This window comes from Anser anser, assembly GCF_964211835.1.
Source record: "Anser anser genome assembly, chromosome: 3".
Classification (NCBI taxonomy): domain Eukaryota; kingdom Metazoa; phylum Chordata; class Aves; order Anseriformes; family Anatidae; genus Anser; species Anser anser.
In genome coordinates, this window is record NC_139722.1 from 30,498,555 (window position 1) to 30,515,568 (window position 17,014).

The following is a 17,014-nucleotide window of genomic DNA, read 5'->3' on the forward strand; positions in this document are numbered from 1 at the left end:
AGGGTTGTTATTTGCTCTTTTTTTCTGTAAAACTGCTATCAAATGCAGCCAGAAATAAAATATAAAATGTTTTGAATAAGATACGATTGTCTATCCTTCTATTATCATCCACTCAAGAAGAAACATCTATTTGTGTATGGATTACATTGCCTGTCATTTTCTTATTTCTCTCCAGGATGTGGAGAATGTTGAAACAAATGTATGAAACCCAGGGAATAAAGCGTGAAGGAAATGGAAGTAGCTGGAACATAAAAGGTACATTTTTCTCTACTATAGCCACAACTGCCAATTCATGCCCACATCTTCCTACTAAGCCTTACTAAGATAATATGCAGTTCTCTTGACTTAGGTTAGTTGCAGCAGGTGTCTGGTACTCAGAGTATCCTCCCTCAGGGGTTTCAGTCAGATGAAAAAAGGCTTAAAGCTTCCAGGACTGTTTTATGGGATAGGTCAAGAGTAAATGCTCGCACTAGTCTCTTTTGACCATAAAATCTATGAAGCTTTGAAACTGTTCCTTGACATCTCCCAGCAACTCTCCATTTTCCCAGGGTATCATCCACAGCATAGGGAGCGATATAATATTGTGATCTCCTTGTGGAACATCATAGTCTAATGATCAAAGGAGGGTAAAATTGAAGGAAAATGTTAGAAACCTGATGAAGAGTGTGAAAATGAGTTAAGATGTATAAAGTATTTAAAAGATTTCAGTGCACTAGCCTTCTTGTCTCTTCTTTTTTTTTTTTACTTTGTTGGAAATCTATATTTCTGTGTTCTGCCACAGGGAGTCGTTGGGGCATCACTAGTTATTCTCTGCCTTCCTACCTCCTTAATGATATATGGAATGGTTTTCACTCAGCATTCCTCTTTGAAGGTCTATCTACAGAGTTGCTGACATATTCGACAGGTAAATAACCAAATTTCAACTAATCCTGCCAAAATAAGCATTGGATGAGCAACAGGGCTGATCAAAGCAGACAAAAAAACAAACAAACAAACAAACAAAAAAACCTTCAGATTATTTATTTATAAAAGAGACCTCAAAAATAACAATACAGAAAAAAGGGCAAAAACATAATTGTAAAATTGCTATTATATCCTATATAAATTCCCTCCTTATCTATGAAATATTTAAATAAGACTCAAAGCCTACAGTCTGTTTGGATTTCTACCATTCTGTGGGACTCAAATGGAATGAATAAAGATTTAAAACTCCAAGTAAACTAAAACCTAAAGTTCCATTTCATGATGACCATGACACTTCCAAGTTACTTAGGGTCTTAACAGAGGTGAGTATTTAATGCCACATTTTGCAGAACAAGAAGGTAGAAGAGAATCCATGTGATACAGTGAATACATAATTTAACAAGAATCTTAACATAGCATTACTAATAGCTTTTATTAACATTCTCCATACCCCTGTTTACTTTCTACCTATATATTCTCCTTCACTATTTCACTATTGATGATGACATTCTTACAACCTACTACCCTGGCTTTGTCCTTACCTTCTTGGAGTGTGGGGGAGGGTTATATCTAGTTATCAATTTAGTCATTTGCCAGTTAGATGCCAGAATATATAACACCACCGGTGTCAGAGTGGTGTCCAAACACAAGAAATAGATATACCGGTTCTTTATCCAGTGCATTCCTTGTCCTTTGACCCTGGGAAAGTGGAAGGTTCCTGGAGCAGAGAGAGGCCACAGAGAAGGCACCCTACTCTCCTCTGGCATGAGGTCCTCTTGGTGACAGGAGAGAGAAGCTGGTCTTTGGCTTCCCCTTCTTGCTGCAAGGGTTCTTTATGCACATCATGTACCAGCTGATCCTGGATTAAAAAAAAAAAAAAAATCTGGGAAAATGAATCATAGCAAAAAAACATACAGGAAAATTGCCAGTCAGATAACAAGGACTGTAGTCTTCAGTAGCTGAGAAGAGTGAAAGAAAGGAGCATAGTGGTCTCCCACTTTATTCTCCTGAAGAAGCTGGAGGCCCATGGCTTGGACAGGTACGCTCTTTGCTGGGTTAAAAACTGCCTGGACGGCCAGGCCCAGAGAGTGGTCGTGAATGGAGTGAAATCCAGCTGGCGACTGGCCACCAGTGGTGTTCCCCAGTGGTCAGTGTTGGGACCTATCCTCTTTAATATCTTTATTGATGATTTGAATGAGGGAATTGAGTGCACCCTCAGTAGGTTTGCAGACAACACCAAGTTGGGGGGAAGTGTCGATCTGTAGGAGGGTAAAGCCCTGCTAAGGGACCTGGACAGGTTGGATCAATGGGCAGAGGCCAATGGGATGAGGTTCAACATGGCTAAGTGCCAGGTCCTGCACTTTGGCCACAACAACCCCATGTGATGCTACAGGCTTGGGGTGGAGTGGCTGGAAAGCTGTGAAGAGGAAAAGGATCTGGGGGTGTTGGTCGATGCTTGCCTGAACATGAGCCGGCAGTGTGCCCAGGTGGCCAAGAAGGCCAATGGCATCCTGGCTTGTATCAGGAATAGTGCAGCGAGCAGGACCAGAGAGGTGATCGTCCCCCTGCACTCTGATCTGGTGAGGCCACACCTCGTGCACCGTGTTCGGTTTTGGGCCCCTCACTACAAGAAAGATGTCGAGGCCCTGGAATGTGTCCAGAGAAGGGCTACAAAGTTGGTGAGGGGTCTGGACCCCTCACCATGAACCTCATGAACCTCATGAACTTCAACAAAGTATTTTATAGAAAAAAAGTCTATAAGAAAATGCTATTTCTTTGAAAATAATTTCTATAGAAAACTTAATCAATTTAAATAGGTCCCTATAAACAATTTTCTATGGGGAATTTTCTAAGAGAACTTCCCTTTTTCCTTGTTATTACGTTACTACAAAAATACAGATTTATTTATTTATTTATTTATTTATTTAACTTGGCTATATGACATTTTCTTATTATAGTATCCTTAACAAGGACATTTTATGTAAAAAGGGAATGATGAAGTTAAACTGGAGCATTAAGTCAATTTGAAGTATTCTGGGCAGTAGCCCTTTGAAAAACAACTCATCATAAAAGGAGACTGCTGCTAAGATACTATGGACACTGTCATGATAATGTGTGCTTTTGTGTGCATAAATGTGTGTTTTATATTTTAAAAAATTGTTGGTTTATGAACATAACAGATTATGAACACTGCTATTAAAGTTAACTGGTATATTAAAGACTGAGTGGAACATCCAATTTCACGTTGAAAAGACAACATGAAGTTAGTCACAGAATCATAGAATATACCGAGTTGGAAGGGACCCATAAGGATCATCAAGTCCAACTCCTGGCACCGCACAGGTCTACCCAAAAGTTTAGACCATGTGACTAAGTGCACAGTCCAATCGCTTCTTAAATTCAGACAGGCTTGGTGCAGTGACTACTTCACTGGGGAGCCTGTTCCAGTGTGCGACCACCCTCTCGGTGAAGAACCTCTTCCTGATGTCTAGCCTAAACTTCCTCTGCCTCAGTTTAACACCGTTCCCGTGGGTCCTATCACTGGTGATAACGGAGAATAGGTCACCTGCCTCTCCACTCCCCCTCGTGAGGAAGTTGTAGACTGTGATGAGGTCCCCCCTCAGCCTCCTCTTCTCCAGGCTGAACAGGCCCAGTGACCTCAGCCACTTCTCATATGTCTTCCCCTCTAGGCCCTTCACCATCTTCGTCGCCCTCCTCTGGACACTCTCCAACAGTTTCACGTCCTTTTTGTACTGTGGTGCCCAGAACTGCACACAGTACTCGAGGTGAGGCCGCACCAGCACAGAGCAGAGCGGGAGTCTCTACTCTAGAGATCTCTATTAGAGCGGGAGTCCCTAGTCTGCAAAGTAAAACCCATTAAAGAGTGTCATGAAAAAAATGGCCACAAAGCTTGCTAGCTATTTGAATAGAAGAGCACAGGCACACAGTTCTGAAGTGAATTGAAAAGACAAGCCAGAGAGACTAAAGAAAAAGAATGAGCAGATGTTGCAGTGCAGATGAGGGAGGTATGTAGCCATTTAATTCTACTGGAGTAACAGGCAAAAAAAAAAAAAAAAAAAAAAAAGTGTCCATAAATGGGTGCTGAATTAGTTTTCTGATTTGGAATAGCTAGCTAGTTGAAATAGTAAAAATAAAACATCGAAAGAGTATAAGAATTATAGAATCATTAAGGTTTGAAAATACCTCCAAGATCATCTAGTCCAACCATCAAAATATACAGACCTGAAGTCCAATTAGGTTTATGGGCACAATTATGACCCTGTTAAATCATCAGTAAAGCTCTCCTCAACTAGAAGAGACCCTTTGATGGTCTTCTATGCATTTTTCTGTCAAAGAAAATGTTCAAGGTTCTCAAGGTTATTCAGGTATCTATGCTATCAATTTCAGTGCAGTTTTACCTTGGAGAGTCTGGGCCTACTGTCAAAGCAGAATACTTCACAAAGGAAATCAGCTTGCATGACAAATTTCCTACTCTGCCTGAGGAGGAGTGCAAAGGTATTCTCTCCTAATTAAAATATGAATGCTGTCATCTCATGAACATCCTTGTGAGAAATAATAAGCTCCCTAATTAAATGTGCGATTTCTTGACATTTAAACAGGTCAATTTTTTTTCAATGTGTCTGATCATTTATTTGAGGTGCTTCTTCCAGGCATGTTTATTATACTAACCATAATTAATAACCACCACAACAGACCCTTCTAAAACCCAAAGGTGAATAATGTAGTTTTGTCCTTTTATTCAACTGAAATTATTTTAAAACAGACAATAACTATAATTAAATGTAAGATAGAGGCTTTATTCTTATTAAGCCCTAACCAGCTTTCCAAGCTTCCTGTATCTGTCTTCTGACATATATCTTTCATAAAGTTACCTCTTTATTCTTCTTGGTTTTAATGAATAAAATGTTATTGCATAAAGCTCCAAAATGGCAGATCATTCAGGCTTTACTTTACCATTATTACTTGAAAAGGGTGCTTATGCAGATAGGCTGTAAACTGTGATACTGGTAGACATGAAGACGTGTGGGCACAGACTTTAAGAGCTTACATGGTTCCCACAATGGTAATAGCTGAAGACAGATCCTGATTTTTAACACAGTAGTGAGAATTTCATATATGTAGCTTTCAACAAGTCCGCCCCAAATTAATCTTTCTTTTTCACAGAATTAATAAAAAAAAATAAAATCCTATACTCCAAGTGAGATTGAAGCATACGAGTTTCAAAATATTCTATGAATTAAGAGTTCTTGTAAAAAAAAAAAAAAATCTTTTCCAGAAAGAGCAATCACAGTCCTTTAGAATTTGCCAAGTTATCCATCAATTCTAAACTCCCAATTTCTTAATAGTTATCAAGAAGCATGAGAAAATTTTATGATTTACAGGCTTAAATTTTTTGAACTAGGCAATGACCTTTCTCACCAGGTCTCTAGAGACAATCTGGCATTTATTACCATCTGCTTTGTTAGTCTACAATATAAAGCTAATTTAAGTGATCTCTCTGTTAAAAAAAAAAAAAAAAAAAGTTGCATGCTGCTTTATTGCTTTTGTGTGGCTTGGGTTGTTTTGTTTTTAGTTGTTGTTTGTTTCTTTGTCTTGCTTTATTTTGTTTTTCCCCAGTGAGATGTCTGCCAGGGGGTTGACCTGTTAGCTTTATATTTATTGTGAGGTTTTCTTTGAGGTTACAATACTATTTTTGTTCCCGTACTGCAGGGACACAGAATAGGCAACATGTCTATTAGGTGGCTACACAGTTCTCAGACAAGCATAGTAATTGCAATCAGCGATTGTTTGCATACACATACCAGGTTACGAACTGCAGCAGTGAGAAACAGGTATATTACCAGTGTTTGGCAGAGAGCTGGGGCAATAACCTCTTAAATGGAACCTGTAAGAAATAGCAAAAATATGTCAGAGCTCTCCGAATTTATAATTTTCTATGTCTAAGGTCAATAGTTGACTACTATAATGCAGAACAAATTGCTGAGAATCAAAATTATGTTTTTTCTTAATTTTTAAATCCTTATTTTTTCCATGTGATAATAGACTGAGCACTTTGCCATTTCTTATGTGTCTCAGGAGTAATCACAGCAACAACAGCATTTAGAAGGTATCTCACCTCTTTTGACAGTGTCAGTGACTTAGCTGCTACAGCAGAAGTAGTATTCCAGGTTCAAATAAAAAATAAAATTTCTAGCTTATGGAAGACTATTCTTTTGGGAAATAATATTATTTTTACCAGAACACAAAAGGGGAGGCAAACAGATATTATGATGAAAAATTCTCCAAAATAATATTTTGAAAGAAAACTCCTTGCATAGTAGAAAATTATTATGTTTGGGTTTAATTTAGAAATTTACTCATAATGTATTATAACTAGTAATGCTACTGTCTTTCCTAATCACACAAGAAGTAGTCAGAAAATTTAAATTAATGCTATCTGTCTTAAACTGTCTAAAAACCATGCATCTTGCTTTAAACTTTTAAAATTATCTTAAACATTTATGAATTGGAGAAGTCCTAATTAAATAGATATTCTCCATCGTCTCATGACTCCAGATAGAATTAATGGCAGCCTAAAACAGATGCCCAGACTGGGAAGAATGAACCCAACAGGTGAGTGGGCCTTGTCAGGTGCTGAATTGCACTTAAACCTCTATCAACTAGGAGCTATTTAAAATTCAAAATTCAGGCAGGGTCTCAAATAAATCTTACTCATAGAAGAAACATTAAACATCATCTTGAAGGACCCTAAGGCACCTCAGATGCCAAACTACCAAATAAAAAATGTATTAAAATTGGTAGAAGGAGCAACGAAAACTTAGTTTACTATGTCTCAATACTGTGTCCATATTAAATTTGCTTTATTTTTTTTCACTAAGATATCATACTGGAAAAATTCAAGATTTTGTAAAAATATATTTCTTCTTTGACACTATGTGCAGTTTCAAAATTCCCTGTTTTTTGACCTGTTTACTTTAGAATTAGGATTTATTCGTATCTCAGTTTTGATAGGGGTTCCATGTGTTCCTTATGTTATACACCAGAATACATGACAAGACAAGGAAATATGTTTTCTTACATCAAATTAATCTCTTTCAAAATCTGTAAAAGGTTAATTGTGCTTTTAATCTATGTATAGCAAATTATTTTCCTTTATATCGAGGAAACTCTGTGTTGTACAAGGTTAAAAAAAATAAATTAAATACATAAATAAATAAATAATAAAATACAATTAAGATTTACAGATATCTGAATATTTTATTTTCTATTCTTCATCACTCATTCCCCTATTTAATTGCAGCTGCTAATGACAAACGTTACCATCGAATACTTATCTTCACTGTACTTCACTGTCCAAAGATTACCAGAAAAGGAAGAGTCAGAATCTGACCAAAACATGTGAGTGATAAGCAGCTAAGAAAAAATAGTCTTAGAGAAGTTAATATGATATGGAGTGCATGGGAATGCATTCTTCCAGGACTTTGTCAGCAACAGTGCTCCTGTAGAGCATAGTCGGTCTGACAGGTAATGAAGAGAAATGTGGTCTTTAAGATAACAAGGACTGAGCACATCAAATATTTGAAAAATAAATTGGATACAGAAGTGAATTAATTGCCATATATGTTGGTCATTTGTTAGAATATGCAAATGAGCTGTTTTAAAAATTAGGATAAAAATTACTGTCAAAATTAGAGATAGATTTTATATACATGCATCCACGTACATTCATGTGTATATACATATATATGCATATGCATATTTTAAACAGAAATTCAAACTAGAATCAGATTCATAGCTACACGTCCAATTTCCTTTCTTATCTGAGAGGAAAAGAATGTGTCTGCAAAACAAATATGGGCTTTTTTCACTAAGGTGCATTTGTTGTTTGAAGTTGGTTAATTTGAAGTTGGTAAATATTTAAAATTTGGAAGGATGAATTTTTCAGAATTATACTTTGAGCCAAATGTTGTTAATAAATAATTGGCTTTTTAAAATTAAGATAAAAATATTCTTAACTACATGAACCATCTTCCTAAGTACATTGTTTTTAAGTTATGATCTTTTTGCAGTTCTGTAACTCTTTTTGCTTTCTCAGCTGATCAGCTAGTACATAGTAATGATGAAGTCACATTTCATTTACAACAGTCATACAAAGAATTACTGTCACCTTTGGAAAATGCTATGCTGTGTGGAAGTGCACACCCCGGGAGTCAAGCAACTGATAGTTGGTTAGCTGGCACACACAAATACTTCTGGTAATTTAGCTGAAACTGTAAAATGATGAACTTACACTCATCTGTGCCAAGTCAAAAAAGTGATTCAAATATCACTTTTTGTGATATCACACATTTAAAAGTGATTTAAATCAGTTACACTCATTAGAATCCTAATATATATATATTATATATATATATAAAAAAAAAAAAAAGTGTTACTTGCTGGTTGGGTTGTTTGTACTGGAAAAAAAATCACAATAAATGGAAAATGTAAATGAAAGTGTAGAGAGTTACAATGATTCCCATCTTCCACCCACAAAGGAATTGGGCACTACTGTGCCAGAGCTCAGATTAAACTACCAGATTTTGAGTTTTTTATGAGTGAGCTATTTCCCCATTTATTTGTTATTGTCAGTATTTCAGCATTATTAGTATTCATTTTCTCTGCTACAATTCTGTGAGCATGTTGGGAACATAGAACATGCTCACAAAAATACTGCACATCTGGGTGTTTCCTATGCATTTTAGCTTGGGGGATGGAGGGTTAGGAGGGGAGATTCCTTCCCTCAAAGGGTTACTGCATGAGTGCAGAGTACTTCTGCCAGTGTGCTGTGGTGCTGGGCTTGGTGCTAGCACTGCTGCTGCTGCTGTACTGATTGCAGTGCTAGCACAATTCAAAGATTTTACTTAGAGTTACAAAATATGGCAGGGGATGTACCACCACAAAACCCAAAGCAAAAGCTGTCCCTGCATGCAAGAGTCAGTTCTGTATGTGTGCATGCACACATAAGTATATGGAGGATGGAAAACCTAATAAAAATGTAAAACATGTTTATGAGATCTGATGCAATACACAGCTTTGCCAATGAATAAAAGATTTTAAAATAAAACATGTTTGGCAACTTCCAGTTCCTGCTTGCCAACTTGGAAAGGAGCAGAGTGATCAGGGTAAAGTAATTAAACATTTTTAGCCTTTGTTTTCCATGCTATTGTCTTCATCTTATTGCTCAGTGTTTTGCTAGCCTAAATATTGCTTTAAAACATGAGCTCTGAGGTCTTCCCCTTCTTGTACTCACACTGATAGTTCTCAGTCATAGTCCCTCATCACCATTCATGAGTAACCATGGACAAGCACCCCTACCATTAAACACAACAAATCTGGTTAGCAAAAAAGACTGCACTTCATACCCTTTAACTCAGCAATAAGATGTTTTTGAGATTCCTCCTTGTGTGGTGCATTGTAATGGGTTGTGTGATTAACAAGCACCACTGCCAATAGTCAGACACCAGAGCAAAACATTTCCCTGCTCTTGCCAAGCAACGAATTTAGGGCCCAATTCAGTTAGAGCACAGCCAGTTTCCTTGCTACAGAAGCTGGCCATGAGTTTTACTGAAAAAGCCTTTTGCTTTCAGAATGCAGATAAGAATTCAAGACAACCTAATTAAAAACATTAATGATTTTTTTTTCAGTTGGTGTTTTCTTCTGCTTGACATGATTTATTGTCAGATAGCTCTGAGCATAAGAGCTTTTCTAGATGTATGGCTGCAGAAAAGGATTCTTCATCCATGCCAGGGACACTTACTGTAGTTCCTTCCTGCTTGATTAAATTCCTTTTCCTTTCCTTTTTTTTATTTTTTTTTCACATTTCTTTTTCTTTTTCTTTTTCTTCCTTCCTTCCTTTCTTTCTCTCTCTCTTTCTCTCTTTCTTTCTTTCTTTCTTTCTTTCTTTCTTTCTTTCTTTCTTTCTTTCTTTCTTTCTTTCTTTTTCTTTCTTTCTTTTTCTCTTTCTTTCTTTCTTTCTTTCTTTCTTTCTTTCTTTCTTTCTTTCTTTCTTTCTTTCTTTCTTTCTTTCTTTCTTTCTTTCTTTTTCTTTCTTTTTCTCTTTCTTTTCTTTCTTTCTCTTTCTTCCTTCCTTCCTTCCTTCCTTCCTTCCTTCCTTCCTTCCTTCCTTCCTTCCTTCCTTCCTTCCTTCCTTCCCTCCTTCCTTCCCTCCTTCCTTCCTTCCTTCCTTCCTTCCTTCCTTCCTTCCTTCCTTCCTTCCTTCCTTCCTTCCTTCCTTCCTTCTGTCCTTTCACTTTCTTGCTTTCTTTTTAATTCTACAAATATAAATCACTTCTTCCAAGATCATGTTCCTTTCCTATTGTGCTACAACTTTCTTAAATATGTATATTGGCTTCCCTGCATAAAATCACTTCTTATCCTCTACAAAATATTTTATAGTCAGTTTGGGCATCTTCAGCCTGGCACAAAAAGATTCTGCAAGCAGATATGGGCACGTCGTAAGTATAAAGTAATTATTTATTGGCCAATGCACATGAGAAACAGCTACTATTTGGTGAGCTATGAGGTTAAGCACTGGTGTGCCCACACTCTGGTTGCAGCACCTGAAGAGCCTTCACCATCTGAGTAGGCGTCAGTTAGGAGGGAAGAGTTGGTGGCTGCAGTTCCTGGCAGCCATCTTCTGGGGTGCGGAGCTCCCACCTTTCTCCTGTCCCATCAATGCTGACAGCCCTGAGGTTTCAACCCCAGCCCAGCAGTTCCTGACTGACCCAGATTAGATCTAAAAGTGCAGCAGTGGGGGGAGAACTTTCAGCAGGGGCTACAGAGAGAAGGTTACAGTGCAACATGGCATCACCCGTGTTTCTTTCTCAAATATTATTTGATTCCACTAAAGCTTCATTCCTGATTACTTCCCTGATCCTTCTGACTGTACTTTCTGTTTTTCTTCCCCATTAAGTGGTTTTGAAATAGCAAGTCTAACTACTAGCTTCCTTCAAAATTTCTCTGGTTTTGTAATAATTGCTATCCAGAGTTGCTACCACCTAGTGTTTTTCAGGTGCCTGGTATCAGCTTGTTATCTACTATTCATAAGACCTTGGGACATAAACAATGTTTGGCATAAGTTTGTTACTGCAGTGTTTCAATGATCTGTCAGTAGGGAAGCAATATCATTCTGGACTTTTTCCACTATGAGTGAGCAGAATTTTAGCCAAGGAAATATATTTTCTTCTCCTTTAATCCACTTCACAGCAAAACCCAAGAGGAACACCCAGAAAGGACATAATGTGCTTAAGAGTATGCCATTATGTGCTTTGCGAGGCCTGTAGTTACCCCTGCCTTATAGCCATTAAAACTGCAAAGGGCAGTGTGTCTACATAGACGGGTCATGTTTATTACAATACATAAATCCTGTGTGTACAAACTACCTGATCATGAAGTCGAAGAGTCATTTCTCCGGGGCTTCCTGAAACTTTTAGCAAGTCACAGAATCACAGAATGGCTGAGGTTGGAAGGGACCTCTGAAGATCATCTAGTCCAAGCCCCCTTCCAAGCAGGATCACCTAGAGCACATTGTGCAGGATGGCATCCAGGCAGGTTTTAAATACTTCCAGAGAAGGAGACTTCAAAACCTCTCTGGGCAGCCTGTTCCAGTACTCTGTCACTCTCTCAGTAAAGAAGTGTCCCCTCATATTCAGCCAGAACCCCCTGTACTTCAGTTTGTGCCCATTGCCTCTCGTCCTCTCACTGGGCATGACTGAAAAGAGACCGGCTCCATCCTCTTGACACCCTTCCCTCAGATATTTATACACATTGACAAGGTCTCCCCTCAGTCTTTTCTTTCCCAACCTAAATAGGCCCAGTTCTTTCAGCCTCGTACAGTTCTTTTGTCCTCGTACAACAGTTATTCCAGTCTTCTAATCATCTTCATAGCCTGTAGTCATCAAATTCTTCTTTCCTGGGAGGAAAAAAAAAAGTTCATGATAATTTAATTTCAAATGATACATTCAGTTGGGTGATCAATGGCGTTCTGTGCTTGAATCTAGTTGTAGGAGATCTTTCAACCTATATTGTGTACCCAGCCAGTATATAAGATATATTCAGGCAGGGGTAATACTGATATGTGGTGGTACACTGTGAATCCAGAAAACTGTGGCTTGCTTTCAGTATTTCAAGCATAGAACTACTTAGTAAAAATACAAGTAATATTCAGACACTTAAGAGTAAAAAAATATTCTGGATAGACACTATAATTGAGATCAGTCAACTGGCTTACAATTCTTCTTCAGTTTTGTAACATTGTGTCTGTGCATTCTTTACACAGAATGCAAAAAGAACAGAAAAAAAAAAGAAAACATACATTGGAAACATTAAGCTGTATTTATGCGAAAAATAAACACATCATGTATAAATTCCTGGAAACTATGCTAAGTCACGTGCAAAATAAGGTGATTGATGACAGTCAACAGGGCTTCACTAAGGGCAGATTGCACCTGACAAACCTGGTGGCCTTCTATGACGGGGTTAAAACATTGATGGATAGGGGAAAAGAAACTTACATTACCTACCTGGACTTGTGCAAGGCATTTGACACTCTCTCCCACAATATCCTTGTCTCTAAATTGGAGAGACATGGATTTGATGGATGGACCACTGGGTGGGTAAGGAATTGGCTGGATGGTCACACTCTAAGAGTCACAGTCAACAGCTCAATGTCCAGGTAGAGATCAGTAACGAGTGGTGCTCCTCAAGGGTCAGTACTGGGACCGGTGCTGTGTAACACCTTTGTCGATGACATGGACAGTGAAATTGAGTGCACCCTCAGCAAGTTTGCTGATGACACCAAGCTGTGTGGAGTGGTCGACACACTGGTGGGAAGAGATGCCATCCAGAGGGACCTTGACAGGCTTGAGAGGTGAGCCTGTGTGTACCTCATGAGGTTCAAGAAGGCCAAGTACAAGGTCCTGCATCTGGGCTGGGGCAATCCCAAGCACAAATACAGGCTGGGCGGAGAATGGATTGAGAGCAGCTCTGATGGGAAGGACCTGGTCAACGAGAAGCTTGACATGAGCTGGCAATGTGTGATTGCAGCCCAGAAAGCCAACTGTATCCTGGGCTTCATCAAAAGAAGCATGGCCAGCAGGTCAAGGGAGGTGATTCTTTCCTCTGCTCTGCTCTTGTAAGACCCCACCTGGAGCTCTGTGTTCAGCTCTGGGGCCCCAAGCACAAGGAGGGCATGGAAGTATTGGAACGAGTCCAGAGGAGACTTGCAAAGATGATCAAGGGGATGGAGCACCTCTCCTGTGAAGACAGGCTGAAGGAGTTGGTGTTGTTCAGCCCGGACAAGAGAAGGGAGATCTTATAGTGATTTTCCAGTGCTTAATGGGGGCCTGCAAGAAAGCTGTCGAGGGACTTTTTGTCAGGGAATGTAGTGATAGAACAGGATGTAATGGCTTTAAAGAGCTGTAGATTGAAGTTAGTTATTAGGAAAAAGTTCTTTACTTAGAGGGTGGTGAGGCACTGGAACAGCTTGCCTAGAGAAGCTGTGGATGCCCCATCCCTGGAAGTGTTTAAGGCCATGTTGGATAGATCAACTTGGACTAGTGACAGGGGGGCTGGACCTTTAAGGTCCCTTCCAAACTAAACCATTCTATGATTCTATGAAATGTCAGCCCCAATCTGGCTGTCTTGCTCACCCAAGTAGAATAAAGCAGTCAGTCACACCTTTCAGAAACAACATTCATTGAGTGATATAGCACACAGCTATCCCTAGGGTCTAATCTGAAGGTCATGTCCACCCAATTTATGACATGAAATCCACCCTTTACCATCTATTATAACCCTGCAGTTGTCCACATTGAGTTCTTCAGAGTTCTTTTAGGGGGGAAGCTTCTCTCTCCTTCCCACCTTGCTCTAATCACAAGTGAAAGAGAGGGGAATAAAGGTTTGCAGAAGACTAGAAATGATGGGCAGAGAAATTGCAGAATCACCTTTGCTGGATTTACCCCATTTACAACTTTTGGTACATGGATAAATTCTATACACAGCAGGAAAGGGACAGTAGACATTGATACCTTGCATCTTAACACTTCATGTAGTGCTGAATTTCAAGTACGGCCAGCTGTTGGGGGTTAATCTAAGATGTTTTTATTATGCAAGATCGGCAGTTCTAGGCTTAAGTGTAAATTTATGATTAACCATAACATTCAGCATAGATGTAACAGAGCCATACAGATGAACAATAGAATTATAGGGTATCTTGAAGCAGAAGGGACCCACAAGGATCATCGAGTCCAACTCCTGGCTCCGCACAGGAACACCCAAAAATAAAACCATATTTCTGAGAGCATTGTCCAAACATTTCTTGAACTCTGTCAGGCTTGGTGTCATGACCACTTCCCTGGGGAGCCTGTTCCAGTGCCTGACCACCCTCTCGATGAAGAACCTTTTCCTAATGCCCAACCTGACCCTCCCCTGTCACAGTTCCATGCTGGTCCCTCAGGTCTTCTTGGTTGCCACCAGAGAGAACCTGCCCAACACCTGCCCCTCCACTCCACCTCATGATGAAAGTGTAGGCCACCATGAGTCCTACCCTCTGTCTCCTCTTCTCTAGGCTGAACAAACCAAGTGACCTCAGACACCACTCATACGTCTTCTCCTCTAGACCCTTCACAATATTTATAGCCCTCCTTTGGACACTATAATATTTTTATATCCTGCTTGTATTGTGGCACACAAAACTGCACATAGTACTTGAGGTGAAGCTGCACGAACACAGAGTAGAATGGGACAGTCACTTCCCTCGACCAGCTAGCAAAGCTGTGCCTGATGCATCCCAGGATACAGCTGGCCCTTTTGGCTGCCAGGGCACACTGTTGAGTCATATTCAACTTGCTGTTGACCAGAACCCCCAGATCCTTTTCCACAGGGCTGCTCTCCAGCCTCTCATCCCCCAGTCCGTACATATATCCAGAGCTACTCCATCCCAGGTGTAGAATCCAGCACTTGCTCTTGTTAAATATCATGTGCTTGGTGAGTGCCCAGCCCTCTAATTTGTCAAGATCTATGTGCAAGGCCTAACTACCCTCAAGGAAGTCAGCAGCTCCTCCTAATTTAAAATCATCTGCAAACTTACATAGAATGTATTTGAGTATCTATCAAAAGGGAAAAAGGAGGTATAGTCTTCTATTGAGGAAGAATATCTTTCTCAACACAGGAATCATTTAAAGAACCTACTCTTTACTCCCCCAATTATTGTGAAATTAAAAAAAAAAATGTAGGTAGAAAAAATAAGCAGAAAAATGGGTTAGATTTATAAAAATTCAGGAAGATGTGATGCTCTTTGCTTGTTCTATAAAGATAGTAAGCATTCAAGAGCAGAATGTCTTTTGCTGTTGAGGGAATTTGAAACTGCATCTAACACTATGTATATGAATTCCTTAAACACCAACTCATTGCTCAACTTGTTGTCATTGATTAGCCCAGGAAGAGGAACCACAAGTTCCTACCTCTGCGCTGAATGTGCTCACAAAGTAACTATTTACCACTATGTGGCTTCCTCAGACCTTGAAGTGAAAAATGGTCTTGAAAAAATGCCTAGATATTTTTTTGAGATAGATGGTAAACATAATTCTATAGCCTGGCACTTAGAAAGTTCACCTTGAGCTCAAAATTATGTTAAAGAGATAATTGCTTTGTGATATGCAGAGGAAACAAGTTCTAACCTTTAAGAAACATTTAGCAAGCCTAAGAATTTTTTTCATAAGTGCTCACTAAAATTTAACAGATTCAGGAATCTATTATTTATCATTTGTATATATACTTTATTTCCTTGTATTGATGTCAGTGTAAGAGAGTTCTGATTGCACTATTCATTTTAAAATACTAATTTCAACATTTCAAAATTAATTATTAAAAATTGCATACTTGATATTAAAGAGGAGTTGAAATTTTATTGTTTGGACTTCGACTGAAATAGGAGAATTCTCATTTATATATATATATATATATATATTCTGTCAAAATATTCCATGTATGCAAGTATTCTAGGCTAATAGTTGACAATGAAATAAATCAAAATTAAACAGTAGTAGTTTGTGATTTCATTGCTGTGTGAAGAGTTGATGAAATTGAACTATTGTGTACCATGCTATTTTGTCTGCATAATGTAATAACTGCCTTATGGAAAATAAGTTGAGAATCTCATTACTTGACCTAGGTTTATGACGGAACTTGTAAATGTATTTGCTTTCAATAAATCTGACAAAGACTGACCACAATCCTTGTTAACATTTTGATCGACATCCTTTTTTAATGGCATCTAATTACTAAATGGCCAGTGCAATACAATACTGAGATCAGAATTCAGTTTAGAAATAATAATAACTGCCAAATTTAAGTCATATATTTCCTCTATGGAGATCTGAAATAGCACTTCCCTTTTCTAACATTCATATTAGAAAAGCTTCATAAAAAATCAAAAATGTTTTCTGAAAGAGGATAAAATCCATCTTGTCTGTCTGTCTGAAGTATTCTTAAAGCAACTACTTCTATGATATCAAAGTGTGAAGAGCTCCCCTGCCTGTCTCCTAAGGAAATCATACTCTTCCTGTTACTGGGTGATGCAGATTGGCATGGACTGCAAGTGAGCCATCCCTGGAAAAGACAAAACTGTGTAAGTGATATATAACTTGTAATATATAATGTATATGTAATATATATCATATATATAATACAATTTGTAATATATATGTAATAACTTGTGGCATTCAATATTATGTTTTCTGTAGAGCAACCTATTTTACTTCATCATCTCAAAATCTTTTTCCTCAGTTTGTTGCAGAGTTGAAGGTGGAGCTGGGGCATACCCTGATTCCCCAGTGCAGCTGTTATCTCTATTACCAGGACAGGTGCGCAAAAAACAAAGGCATGAAATAGCCATTAGAATTTAACCATTCTCCTAGCAAGTACTTACTTTTTTCACTACTTAGGATGCCAAACAGAATTCCAAACTGGTAAATAAGGAAATAGACAT

General features: G+C 38.5%; 1 long non-coding RNA gene across 1 annotated transcript; it reads right to left on the minus strand.

Moving 5' to 3' along the window:
* Positions 1-1,006: 1,006 nt before the first annotated feature.
* Positions 1,007-15,917, minus strand: LOC310898074. The gene is made up of 3 exons (XR_014582937.1): positions 11,409-15,917; positions 5,787-5,869; positions 1,007-1,822 (listed from the first exon to the last, which is right to left on the minus strand). It is a non-coding gene; the product is annotated as an uncharacterized lncRNA (long non-coding RNA).
* Positions 15,918-17,014: the final 1,097 nt, after the last annotated feature.